The sequence below is a fragment of the Wasmannia auropunctata genome, unplaced genomic scaffold (assembly GCF_000956235.1).
Source record: "Wasmannia auropunctata unplaced genomic scaffold, wasmannia.A_1.0 LD336064.1, whole genome shotgun sequence".
Taxonomy (NCBI): Eukaryota; Metazoa; Arthropoda; class Insecta; order Hymenoptera; family Formicidae; genus Wasmannia; species Wasmannia auropunctata.
This window is the reverse complement of record NW_012026826.1, coordinates 2,053,987-2,068,387: the sequence shown is the minus strand read 5'-3', so window position 1 is coordinate 2,068,387 and position 14,401 is coordinate 2,053,987. Positions and strand designations below refer to the sequence as shown.

At 36.0% G+C, this 14,401-nt stretch overlaps 1 pseudogene; it reads left to right on the top strand.

Annotated features, from left to right (window-relative positions):
* Nucleotides 1–8,988: 8,988 nt before the first annotated feature.
* Nucleotides 8,989–9,301, top strand: LOC105450320 (annotated as a pseudogene).
* The last annotated feature ends 5,100 nt before the right edge of the window (nucleotides 9,302–14,401 follow it).

The following is a 14,401-nucleotide window of genomic DNA, read 5'->3' as shown; positions in this document are numbered from 1 at the left end:
ATTTTATGGGAACATAAAATGTGCTAAATTTAACATAAATTTTTAAACTGTAAGACAAATGAATAAAATAATAAAAAATTATATGTATGTATGTTAATTTAACATATTATAAATGTTAATTTTGAACTGAAGAAATATGCTTCTACAATTTGCTTCCAAATTGTGTCAAAATGTTACATTTTTTGTGTTAATTTTTTATAAATGTTTATATTACTTTTTAACATGTTTATCATATGTGAATTTAACAAATTAAAATTTGGATAGATTTTTGGGGACGGGTAAAATGTGTTAAATTTAACACAAATTTTCCTACTGTGTATTTATTATACGACAGTTTTCACAGTTTTATACATCAGCACACAATGGACATTTGATTTGATAACGAAAGCAATTTTCTAGCCGACTCTTCCGATTCCGATTCTCGAGTAAGAGCGATCGTTAGCATTTAACTATTAAACAAGAAAATTTCCTATCTAGTATTCGTAATTCTTTAACAATCTTTTCTAAAGATTTATCATTTTGACATTGTTAATCTTGTCACGGGGTATGGTGCCGGTGCGTGCGTGTGTGTATGTGTGTAGCTTTATGATGAATCGTTTAACATTTTCTCGGCGTGAAAACGAATTTCCAGACGATCTGCCAAAATCGACGGCGCAGAGTCGTTTATCTCCAGATGATTCGTCGTCGTCGGGGGACAAAGCTCGCGCGGTGCTTCGTATACGGGGTAGATGGAACACCTTCGCGTCGACGTAAACCAAGAAAAACTGCTCCCACCTTGGATCAGCGTTGTCGAGACATTATTGCGTTACGGTGCGGCTTTAATATTGGAACATGCGGTATCTGTGTATCCCCGATGTACCTACGAACACACGTATAACGCGTGTCCGCTTGCCTGAACTTCTGTATGTACGTGTTCATCGTGCTCTGTGTACTTGAGCAGAATTGCTCCGATGGAACGGGTTGTCTATGGAGCTAACGGAAGAAAATTCAAACGAACGACATACTGTTCTACGTTTATACGTGCAAAATAATTTAATTATGCAAAATATTTTTTTAACTGCAAGTTTTATAACTACTTTACGTTGGAAAAATTTCTTCGAGCGTCCAGTCGCGATTTCACATCAATCTATCCCGATGTAATTATACGGTTACCTGTACATACATATACATAAAGTAACTAATTGCTATTGTTTTATCGCGCTGAACGCTGATGTTAATCAATACGCAAAGCGCGGGGAAACAATTGACTATTCGACGGTACGTGCCAAACGGCCAGTGTCTATGAACAGTCAGAAGATCGTCAAGTTTCCTGCCGCCGCGCCGCCGCCGGCTTGCCCGCGCCAACTTTCGTAAAACGTGCTTGGTAACTCCAGAAACAAAGCGATTCGGGAAACGTATATGTACGCTCCTCCGTATAGGAACTTTGTCCGTCGTTTTGCGCTTCCTGCTCTCCGCCAAATCTGCTGGATACGTGGATACCACCGCGTATTACGAGACACCCTGTACGTATCGGACGGTATCCCGAGTTAAGTCGTACAAGATAGATGGTCCAGACGGTGACCCTCTCGCGCCCTTAACGTTTCACTCGCATTTATGATATATGGTACCGCCGCTAAAAACTGGCAGATGTGTTTTCGTTCCTCGTCTTCCTATCCCTCCTCCTCCCCGCCTCCTGCCACCTTTCCTGCTCCTCCCTACCCTACACGGCACGGGACGGTCGACAACGGTGGCGTGCGCGCACCTCTCCACCTTAGCAGTTGGATAAATCGACGGAAGATGCGAACAATACTTGAGAGATTATACGCTTAGGCGACGCGTCGTCACGCCGGGCGCCGGGCGGGAAAAACGGGACGCGCTCTTTGTCATCGCGCCCGCCGACCGCACGCTTCCACGCGGCCGCGACAATAATTCTCCTAAAAGAGATTCCGCCCGTGCTCTATTGTGGCGTCGCGCAGAGAGAGAACACACGTTTGAAATAATTCACTGTAACGTAAAGAGAATTAAGTGTCTCGGCCTACAACCAACGTAGCGCGTCGCAGAAATTATATTCCCGCGACGGATGGGTAATGCCCAATCGCATTCCGTGGCCCAACACGTTGTCATAATTTTTGTGAGTTCGATTGCGATGAGTAAGTAGTAAATATTTCTGGCCTCATTTTAAGATTAAAAAAAACACACTCTTGTTATTTTCTCTTCTTTTCTTAGCCTCTGGTGATGTCAAACGCTAACAATTGTCCCAAGCAGAACAATAAATCATCATGACATCAAAATGACGTCAAAATAATTATTAAAAGCCACTTTTTGATCAGTTATGAATTATTTTAACATCATTTTGACGATATCATGACCTGCTGTTCTGCTTGGATGTGAAGCGAATAAACTAGAGCTAGATATAAAATATCCGTAATCATATTATGTGTTAAGATAACAACTCTAAGTTTTTCATATTACCTATATATTTTTTATTTCTTTTTGGATTGAAACAAAAAGGTCTATCACTTGTGAGTTGAAACAAAATTATTCTTGAGTAGGAATTCGAGAATACGTAGTACTTGTGTTGAGTTAAGAATATAACGTGCATAAAATATTATTTTAATTGGCGCAATGTGATATCGTTATTTTTTTAAAGAAAATTAATGCTATACTGCTACTTGGGTTTTGTTTTTTTTTATTAAAAATACTACACTTGGGCTTTATTTTCTGAAAGTTGTACAATAGTTATCTTTTTTAGAAACGCATGTAGTTGACGCTTTTTTTACCTTTTTTTGAAAAGGTAATTTTTTATTATCATAATTATAAGGTTTTAAATTTTCTGGACTACGTTCCAAAATCAACGTTAGTCAACCTTAATCAAGTCGAATGTTTTCGTATTTTTCCCGCGTTTTAATAATGATAACTTTCACAATTTCAGTTTTACGAAGTCAGAAAGCGCGCGCGCACGCGCTATCTTTCGTGATCAACCAACTGCGCATTTTGGAACAACGTTATATGATTACGGTAGTATCATACATAGGTATGATGGAATCGTATCCCTTTACCTAATTTCATCTTACTCGAAAGTTGGATTTATCCAACTTGCAGCGTTAGGTCGCTCGGTGCAAAATTGGAAGACATACAAGACGTTATATCCTTTTTCATGCAGTTTGCACTAGCATCAATTTTGACCATCAGGAACCTATTTTGATGAAAATGAGCATTTGACGTCAGCATGAAGACACCTTAGAAGAAGGTTTCTCATGGTAAATATATTCTTAGAGAGAGAGAGAGAGAGGGGGGGGGAAAGGGAGGACGGTTCACCATTTCCGATTAGCTTAATCGGTGGATTACATTTATGAATTGTCAACTGCAACCTTAAAACTGCATTATATTATTTTGTTTTCCTTTATCTATTTTCTGCATATTATAATTTATGAAAAATATACATATTACAATTAATAATTCTTAAATGTAATCGGACGATCAAACTAATTAGATTCGAGATGATGAGACCGATGTATGCAATATTTTTTTTGCGGATAATCAAAAATGATGAATTGAAAAATTTATGCAGAATTCGAATTTAAGTTTTCAAATTCTCAATTTCTTAAAAAATTATTTTATCTTAATTTTGATATATCACGGGATATAATTATATTTCTGAGATTTAAAAAAAATTTGAATTTGTTTGTTTCAAATGACTAGGCTTGGCGCAATTCATGTCATCATATAAATAAATAGTGCAAAATCTCAATTTTGATAGTTTTTTTTATTTTAATTTCCAAAAATAATCCCTAAACTAGAATTACAAACTATTCTCTTAATATTTCGTCCTTGAGTTCAGCCTTCTTGAAATCCCTTACATCATTTACAAATAATTATAACTAGAGAACATGATTTCCGAAGACAGCCGCGAGAGATAATAAGAGACTTTTCAGCAATTTGTCAGATGGGAAAAGAATAACGTTCCATAGATTGATGAGAGGTCGCGGATCTGGTTTTTACGCGCGCGCGCGCGCGCGCGCATCAGCGTAGAGCATTGACAGTATTGTTGATCACGCGAGTGCCACGGAATATTATTCGCGCGTTACATCATTATCGCGCGGGGTAGAACGTTTATTCTGCAAAACATATTAATGTGCACATATTGCCGCGCTGTCGCATTCGCATAATCCGACGAGTAATCTCATCGCGCGGTTGATCACACGCTTCATCGCGTCTACCACGCAATCAAGGCGTAATGAACGTTAAAGGGCGGGGCGGGTGTATGGTAGACGCTAGGTGTATCTCGAAGCGCGAGACTTAAACGCGTAATCGGATTCGCGAGCAAGCAACGACCGCGGCGCCCGGCGTACGAACGAACGCCGAACGAATGCGGGCGTCGTAAAAATCAGAAGGCAACATCTCTCGGATCGGACGGTCGATCTCGATTTGAATTTCAGATTATGCACGTCCACGACCGGGCTACATACACACACACACACACACGCGCGCGCGCGCACGCGCGCGCGCGCGCTCGTGGTCAAAAAGTTCAGTGAGATTCGAGCGCGTGCATCCGTTTCCCGGCATTACGGTTGAAATAAATAAAGGCGTAACGATACGTGGGTATACGATAAATAAGGGGAAGTAAGGAAGAAACGAGGACGTGAGGTATAACTCACTTAAGGTGACAAAATTTTGTCCGCGCGGTCGGCGAAACATCTCGCCGGCGAAGCTGGTGTATTTTTCACGGTGCGCCGTAGAGGTAGAACGTCTTCCGGGAGGTATATCCTAATTACGCGCACGGGCCTCGGGCCCGCGTTCGTATAAACAGGCATCAGAGGTAATAGAACGAAAGAGGATCACGAGAGAGCGAGTGGCGCGGGCGTTGCGGGTGTCGTCGGCGGTAATACTTGTGCGGTAATAACAATATGAAGAAGTCAGTAAAAATGCCGCGCATGATCCGCTGCTGTCGTAATAAATAACAATAGTAATAAACCCTGTCTCGTAAAGCGGAAAGCCAGTTCCAGATATTGCGATTCCATAAAGGAGTAATTCCTTATTTCATATAAATCGTTTATATGTAGCGGAAAGCTGCACTTCCGCATGCTATTGAGCTGTAATAAATAATTAAACTTTACTCGAATTTGATCTTTAATACAATTTATTACAATTGCAATATATTGTGATACGTCATATCCAGACGAATAATTCCGTTGCTTCGATTGATAATCCTCCGAGCGTGACTAATCGTAGAATCGCGTATTTATTGCAATTAATCCTGCATTACTTACGTAGGTTTTTTAAACATAATTACTCTATCGGCGTTTCTGATATCCCAATATTATATCTCAATTTTAATTGTTCTCTTTGATTTACAATTAAATAAATTAAATTAAAAGATTGATACTGTATACATTTTCATTAGATAAAGATAAATGCATAAATTGTTTTTAAATTGTAAAACAATTTTCACTACGTATTAACGTATAATGTATAATATGTATATAAATAGCATTCATATATATTTAGCAAATTTTGTTAGGGTGTTCTGGGATATCCTGGACAGTCCATGCGAATAATGAAGGGTTAACGGCGAGCAGAATTGATTTCCCGTAACAATTATCTTACCTTATCGTAGCGACACCCACTGGTGGTACCAACGAGTCTCTCTCGGCCACGGCGTGAAAAATAACCGTCTCGAATGGGCTCAACGGCGCGGCTCAAGGACTCTTTCGCTCGCTCTTTAAGGGTGTGTATTTGAGTTTCAATTTAAAGAAGGCCACTTCAGGGGGATTTCCTGAGATGAATGAAGCTCCGACGGGGCCTGGACTGGAAGGGGCTCGAAGAGTGCTCTGCGACACCCTTCGTCCGGTCACCGATCTTGTCGCGAATAATGGATGCTTTTCATTTCGCCACGTTTCTTCGGCGATTAATTAGCGGAATTAATCTCAATCGTCCGGTCCGGTCGAATCACCTTCAGAGATGTACGTTATTTTTCCGATAATATCAATGCGATATATAATATACAGTTGATACACGATGGATGATCATCTCGTTAACTGAAGGAGAATAATAATGTATAAAATGTAAGTAAAGTCAGTAAATAAGTTTTTTAATAACAATAAATTCGAGCTTTAATTAACAATAATAAATTATCATATATTATAATAAATTATCATATATTATTTTGTTTTTTCATTTTATTTATTTTTTACTGTTTTCTATATTTCAAGTATAAATAATCGATTATTGTTGTCATCTGGCATTTCATGTATAAAGAAACGATTTTCGTCGACAATTTGGTCTACAAAACAAAATATTTCTTCATGTGATGGCATGATAAAAACGCAAAAAACTTTTATTATGCCATTGCGGCAACAGAAACGCCTCATCTTTTGTTTGTTCACCAGACCCTTTATCCACCTTGCCGAGCCACCAAAGAAGATTTAAAACTTCGGAGTACGAGATTTCATTTTTTTAACCAGCACTACTTTTCACCAAGTTAGGACGCGGAAAATGAAATTCGCTCTTAAATTAACGCGACTACGCCGACTGAAGCGAAGTATTCTTTATGTATACCTGCTGGATAATGCAGTTGCAACTGCACTACGGGATAACGAGACAGAAAGAGAGAGAGAGAGGTTTCGTAGATGTTTAAGTACATCCTTGATTTTTTCTCGCTTGACTTTACTCGACCCTCTCACGAAGGGCACGTATTCCCTTCGTAATCTTGCCATTATGCAAAATGTCCTGAGGTTACTTCACAGTTACGGTTTATCTCACCCTTTTCACCGCTATTACGGGCAGTCGCGATTTTGTTTTACATCGTCCCGGCTGCCCTTTTGACGTTCTTATTCAATGCATGGCTTCTCTACATTTTAATTAATTAATTAGTACGTGTAACAGCACCATTTACGTTCGTTCGCTTTTAAATGTGATTTCTTCTGACAATGAGAGTGTCTCTAGTAGAAACCGCGTCAACATCAGGGCGGCTAATATTTTTCTTCTATTCTAACAATAAAGAAAAATCTTCCATACGTGTAAAAGAAAAATAAAAGAATCTCTTTTATTATATGTATAAAAAAATTTAGTTAGTTTTAAAAAAATGTGATCAATTTAAAAAGAAAAACATGTGCATCGTTACATTGAGAGAGAGAGAGAGAGAGAAAAAGAGAGAGAGAGAAGTATTTGTAACTATAATTACATTATAATTTTAGGAACTCCATTTTTACACGCAGAAAAAGAATTAGCCAATGAAGCTAAAATATAGCTATGACAGCTAAGATGTGTCGTTAAAATAGGGACAGCTAATGTCGTTGCTGCCGAAGTTCAATTTATTAGTTATTAAAATGTAGGTGCGGAGCAAAAAATATTTGCTACTAAAATCAAATATTTAGCCGAATCTACTATGTTATTTTATCTTCGCAATAGAGTAATAATATTTGCAGTATATAGCTTATATACTGCAAAATATGAATGCTAAATGTGTTGTAGATATGCATGCATATGGCAGTGCCAGATTGTAAAAACAATTACAAATCAAATTTTCGCGCGTAGCTATAAACTTAGCTTTATGTGTGCAAAATGTGTGCATGATAAGAATTTAGGTACGCATACCATCTTTTTAGCTGCCTGTACTAATATATGCTTTTAATTTCAATTAATAAATTTTTTTGTCACAGTGAATGTTTTTTATCTGTAATAGCCAGAACTTAGCAATGACACTAAGGCGGTAGCTCTTATAGCTAAGTTTGATTCAGCTATTAAAATTTACTATTACTAAGACATTTTTTGCGTGTATTTAAAATATGTTACTGATATAATGTTAATAATAATAAAATATTTGACAAATGAAAATGACGTATATTATGGTTAATAATATACCGCTGATCTGACTGTTTTATTATATTTATGTAGTTTTTTTATTACATAGGAGGATAATCCGATGTAGAATCAAAACATTTGTATGTTGATTCGATTTTATTTATATTAAAGGGGTGCTAGCACGACGGCTGAACTTTTATGAGATCGATAAAACAGACTTTTCAATTTCAAATTAAAAATATCGATAATAGTAGTATCTTTAAATCAATTTCTTACAATATCGTTCTGTCTCAAACGGGTATGTACATTTGTCCTTATCTAACATATTGCAGTGCCATTTCTTGTAAAATCTGGCACTTACTGCTAGACGCAATTGATACTTTGTTTACCATTCTGTATCTTAGCTGAGCATACAAATTACTATAAATTACAGTTGAGGGGATATCTTTTTTTTACGTTTTTAATTGTAACTCGAAAGACTTTGTATTATTCGTCCATGTAATTCGATCTGCGCGCTACACTCATTTTGTATGTACATATAAGTTACAGAACTTTTATACTAATGAAATATTTACATCAGGTGACAGCCGTACGACCCAAAAAAATGTAATTTTTTCGTTTTTACTATAAATTCATCTGTGATGCATCTACAATTTATGTCTATTTTAATCCTGTAAAAAGCTTTTCAATTTTGTTCAGTCAATTCGGAAATATCCTTACGACTGTAATGTCTCAGTAATTCCGTCATGTCAGCATACTTAAAGCTGTTTTATAGTACGAATATCTGACTCGACTCTTTGCTCATTTAATACATGTTATAATTTATTTCTGTAAGTCTCTAAAGAATTTTATTAATATAATTAAATTAATAAATTAAATTATGTATTAGTAAATTAATAAATAGTGATAATTGCAACCTTCTTTTTCTCTTGCAATCAATAAACAGCTAAATTAAATTTGGCATGTTACTCCCTAGAATTTAATTGATATTAAAAATTTTACTTATCCTAGCTATTTTAGAAATGCTAATTCTGCGGGTGCGACTTGTGCACCGTGATTCAAATTGCAATGTCATTATTACATTAATTAAGTGATTATTATTATTATTATTAAGTGAGTTACACTAGTGGAAATTACCAAAATCTCTTCACATTAAGCTTAATTCTGCGCTATTAATCGTTATATTCGGACGAGCTTTCGAAGAAGATGGACAGCGAGATCTTCGGGAGATATCGTCTTAAACGTGGCATGGGCAAGGAGGAAACTACTAGGCAGCGGGATTATATAGTCTCCCACACAGCCATGATATAGGACAAGCCTGAGGGACTCTGCCAGCCTGCGTGGGCTTAACCAACATTTACATAGGCGCAAACGTAGACCGAATAATAATGCTTGAAATGGAGCCGAAACCAGCCGTGCCGCTCTACGGGGCGGTCGTATCCACGCTTAGGCGTAGGATTTACAGTGTGTCCACGAGGAATGGATAATTTCGTTCATATTTCCGGCAGTAAGAAAGTAAAGCGTACAGTGACAATTTATACTTTTTGCATTACCCTGTATTTTTAGCGTTAAACATTAGCATTATCAGATTTGCGCTGCAAATCGCAAACAATACAATATTTATTTTTATGCTGAATGTCCCCGGAATTGTTATTATTATGCTCCGAGTTTGCTTCAAATATTTTATTCAATACATACTTTAGGATTTATGAAAAATTAAGTTTAGTTATTTATTGAGAAATATATAATTTAAGTGAAAGTATTTTTGAAAACTTTCAATCTCGCTAGAAAGTTTATTCTTTCAGGAAATAATTGAGAAATACAATTTTGCTTTATAATTAAATATTATATTTAATACAGCTTTGTTTTACTATATTTACAATTATTTATAATTAAAATTTTCAGTGTTTTCATCATGGAAAAATTACTTCCAAATTTTCCTAAAAGATTCTGCTTTCCATTTTGATTTTAACAAAATTTGTACACTATCTGTTATATTTGTTTTAACGTATCGTGTGCGTTTTATTGATATACATATTCCAATAAACGTCCGTATATATGTTGTTCTTTTTAATTATCACATGTTTGTTAAAAAAATTGTTTTAATTTCGGCGTATACGCAGTAATTAAATTATACCCGGCATATCGTCGTTTGAATAATTGCTATTGTATCGATGGTTGCCAGTAACAGAAACGGATATTTATTATTTAACCGATAAGCGTCAATTTGGACAAATTTAATAATTTGTACATTCGCATTTTAGTCTGTTTTTGGCTCGTGCCGGTGTCATTATTTGTCAGAATATATCCCCTGTAATTTGGGTTAGCGATTCTGTCGAGCTTGATAAAGTAACTAACGTTGGCAATAAATAATTTGTGACCGGCGTAAACAAATTTAGCAGGTAGTTTACGAGCATTGACAATTGCCCGCGAAATCTATATGAATATACTTGATTGCTAGCCCATTTCAAGATTGGCACTTAATTACAATGAAACGGCTATATGTTCACGTGCAGTGCGTCGCTACAAATGCAAAACGTAGATGACATTTCGAATGCGCGCTCATCGATCTCGTTGAAACGTCGAAAAATTTATTCGATTAAATTGCGGGGAAAAAAGTATATATAAGATTTAATTAAAAATCAAATATATTTGCGTTATACGTATTTATGCCGCGTTACAAAACTAAAAATGCGTAAACCTGGATTTAACCGAGAAATTCGAGGGACGTGAAACTGTTCGTCCCAAACTGTTTCTTTTCTCTCCTTTCTCTTCCCTCGCACGTTAACTCAAAATAAATAAAAGAAATAATTTCGTGCGGTGCGCTCTGTGTCGAAAATTTAACGCAAAAAAGATTCTAACGGCACGGGACGATGTAATGAAATTTAATGTTTTGCAGTAACATAAATTACAGCGAGTGTACGGCGCAGCTTCCACGCGTCACGTGCGTAATATGCACGTACGTGGTCGGGGCCCGCAGTGAAAAAGGGTCGACCTCGTACGACCGCGGCATGCTAACGAGAGAGCAATAAAATTAGTCTCAAGCTAATTAAATCGAACGCGCCTCTAATAGGCTAACGGTCGGTAATTAACAATTTGCGCGGCAAGCGCGCTTGTTGAAGTAAGTATACGGTGCATGTGTATGCGGGAGGGATGTTGGAAAAATACTTATATAGGGTGGAAAGAGGGGGGAGAGAGAGAGAGAGAGAGCTGTTCTAGAGTAAACCGTTGTTTAAGCACCACATGGTGCGTGCAAGAAGCATCCCCGTCGGCGGGTTCTGATGCTCGGCGCAAAATCGCCTGATTTTGCGATATTCATAGCAGATCCCTCCGTATGCTGCCCCTTTCCCCTCTCGTATTCGCTTGCGACATCGTCTTTAAATGTGTGCATTGCACACGTTGCGATCAAGTTTCGCAAAATGGAATTAATCCGCCTGCTGTTTTGCGGAACCTTCGAAGCGGACACGCGGGGGCGATGGCGCACAAATTGCCATTCATCTTTCAACTTTTTCCGCCACAATTTTTTTCTGCAGAACGTTCTGTTTTCAAGTTAATAATTCAAAGTATATAATGAGAGAATAAATCCATTCGCTAACGATCGGTGGTTTATACTATGTGGCTAGTAAATTGTGATAAAATTTTAATTACGAAGATCTCCTTTGTGAAGAATCTAAATGAAAAAGAAATCAAATAACAAAGTGAGTGTAAAATAATTCCTTTTCTTTCTTTTATCGTTGCAAATCTTCGAGAGAAAAATTGTTAAATATGAAAGTCTAATGTGTATGTGTGTTTATTAATTATTATTAAACTTCTGTTATTGGCGCTTATTAAACTTTTATTTTAATATTAATTTATTTTTCAATAAATTTAAAGGAATTAGAGCTCGTCAAAAATAAATCAACAATAGTGAAATAACGACAATGCGAGCTAACACGGATGTTGGTGTGTAATAATTTTTACAATATCCATCAGTCACACGCAAACTGCGCGCCGTATTTTTGTCGGTCTTGATGAAACACAATTCTTTACATGAGGCCGGAATTCACTTTTAACAAATTAAATTAACTAGCAATTTAATCTCTTTGATGTTAACGTGCATCTACACATAAGAATCTCCTCCGCTAAATTTGTAAACAAGTTTATAACAAAAAACCAACTTCCCGCGTGTCGGCTCGCATTGACGTTACTTCATTGTTGTTAATTTATTAAATTATTTTCATAATATTGCTTATCATATGTTCATTATATTGTTATTTTGAAATGTATTCAGATATAGGTAATTAATGTTTGCAACTGTGTATGAAAGAAGAGTTCACACTGGGACTTGTGGCGATTATGAACTTTCGATGTTCGAAATCAGTTTCTTTTCAGCATTTTTACAATATTCCTTCATTTTCTATCCTTTATTTTTTTAGTCAAATTATTAAGTTTCTCATTTTAAATAATATAATAACTGCTAAAATAATATTTAAAATAATAATTGCTATACCGAAAGTTATCGCGCGTTTTCGTACGGCAAACGCTTCAATTCGCAAATAAAGCGACGATACGATGCGACGCGAAATCGAGATGAAGCCTGATATGCGGAATTGGCAATACGAATTGTTCCTGGTTGATCAAGTGAAAATTATTAAAACTGTCCTATCAGAGGGACTCATATCAAATCGCATAGGTCAAATAATGTAAAACGCCGATGGCAATTTCTATTATTTGAGGTATTATTCCAAGTACCTCTACGAATATCTCAACTAGATCGTATTTGGGTGTTCATATTCTTAACAGTCTGATTATTCGTACCAAAACACTCTTCTTGTCAAAAATAATAATTTACAATGTATACTCGTATCTCAAATTTAATATAAAGTATTTCTTCTTTAATAAAAATTTTTAACAGGACAATAAAAAATCGAAATTTTTTAATATATATGTATAAGGATTGTATGTATAATATATATATATGATAATAAATTAAAGAATGGAAAAAGAAAAGAAACAGACATATATCTATCGTTAAATTATTAAGTAACACACATGTCACAGTGAGGTCAACTTGTAAAATTCAACAATAAAATTGGCCGAGTCCCTCGTTATACAATTAGTCAGGCTTAACATATCTTAATTTGATCATGGCAATCGAGTGTTACTTGAGTAATATTCGGATAAAATAGTATAGCCGCGAAAGCGCTCTTTGAAGTTTCGATTACTTTTCGGACAGCTCCGGATAGTACTTAATTATCATCACAATCGTATATTTTTAATTCAAAATCAATTCTTCGTCATTACGGTCGCACGGAAACGTTCCGCAATCGAGTCACCGATAACCAAGCGTGGAATTACTCTACGAAGGATACATATACATCGTGCGTCTGGGCCAAGGTTTGTTAGTTCCTCTCGGGATTTACTTAAGCGTACGAACGTGCGAGAAGTGGTAACGAGCGGCAGACAGAGCACAGGGGGAGGGTGGCGAAGGGAGGAAAACGGTATCTCGCATATATCCCGTCTTCCATCCTACCCACGTGATATCCTTCTCTCTGTAGGAGAGAGATTCTGCAGTGTCTACATTCTCGCCGTCAGTTAAATTGTCTCGACTGAATCGAGCCATGTCCCGCTCGAGTCGAAACCAAGCTCGACTTCCCATAATTTTGCGATGACAGCACCTTTCATGCCAAAAGTTCTGGTAATTGTCGATATTGCCCAAACTCTATTGTGTATGTCCCGCATAATTTGTAGACTATGGAATGCCGATCTACAGATTACCTACAGCGATTATGCGTGATCTGCATTATTACTCTTACTTTCTTTTAATTAATTTTTAGAAATTATACAAATCAATATATTGACTGGCTTACAAATCATGTCTTCTTTGTAAGCCAGTCATATCGAAATAAACAGCGAGAATATTCTAAAATAATAAAGACATGATTTTTTATACAATTTCTTAAGAGACTTAAAAGAAAGTAGAATTTTTAGTATGCAAAGATCATCCGTAAACGCATCTATATAGATAATCTGTATTCTGTGATCTCCAAATTATGCAGGGCACTAGAGTTTGAACAATTATCGAATCATCATAATATTTATCAGATAATCATCGGATAATCATCAGAATTTTTTACCTGAAAGCTCTGTTATCGTATAATTGTGGGGAATCGAGATTGGCTTGACTGAAACAGAACATGGCGCGATTCAGTTAATATATTGAAATAACCAGCAGAAATTTATTTTTAATTATTGATATAGCTGGAAAACGATTCAATTATGTCATAATTAACACAAAAATTTCTTGCGTAATTTATGTCTGTAATGTTCTGTCCTTATAATATATTTTTTTAAATAAAGTTATTCGTAAGCAGGCATTTGGCAATTTAATAGAGATTCCTCCTTATTACGCATTATTATTTGTATTCTACATTGAAATTTTAGTCTTAATTAAACTTGATTAAAGTTATTTCCAATTTATATAAATCTATTAGTTATTTGAATTTTTATTTTTGTTACTTTATTTATCAAAAATAGGATTTATTACTTTGATAATTCTTCGCTTTTACCACATCCAAAGAAAAATAAAATATATATATATATAGTATTTATATCATTCTATGATAAATCTGGAATTGTT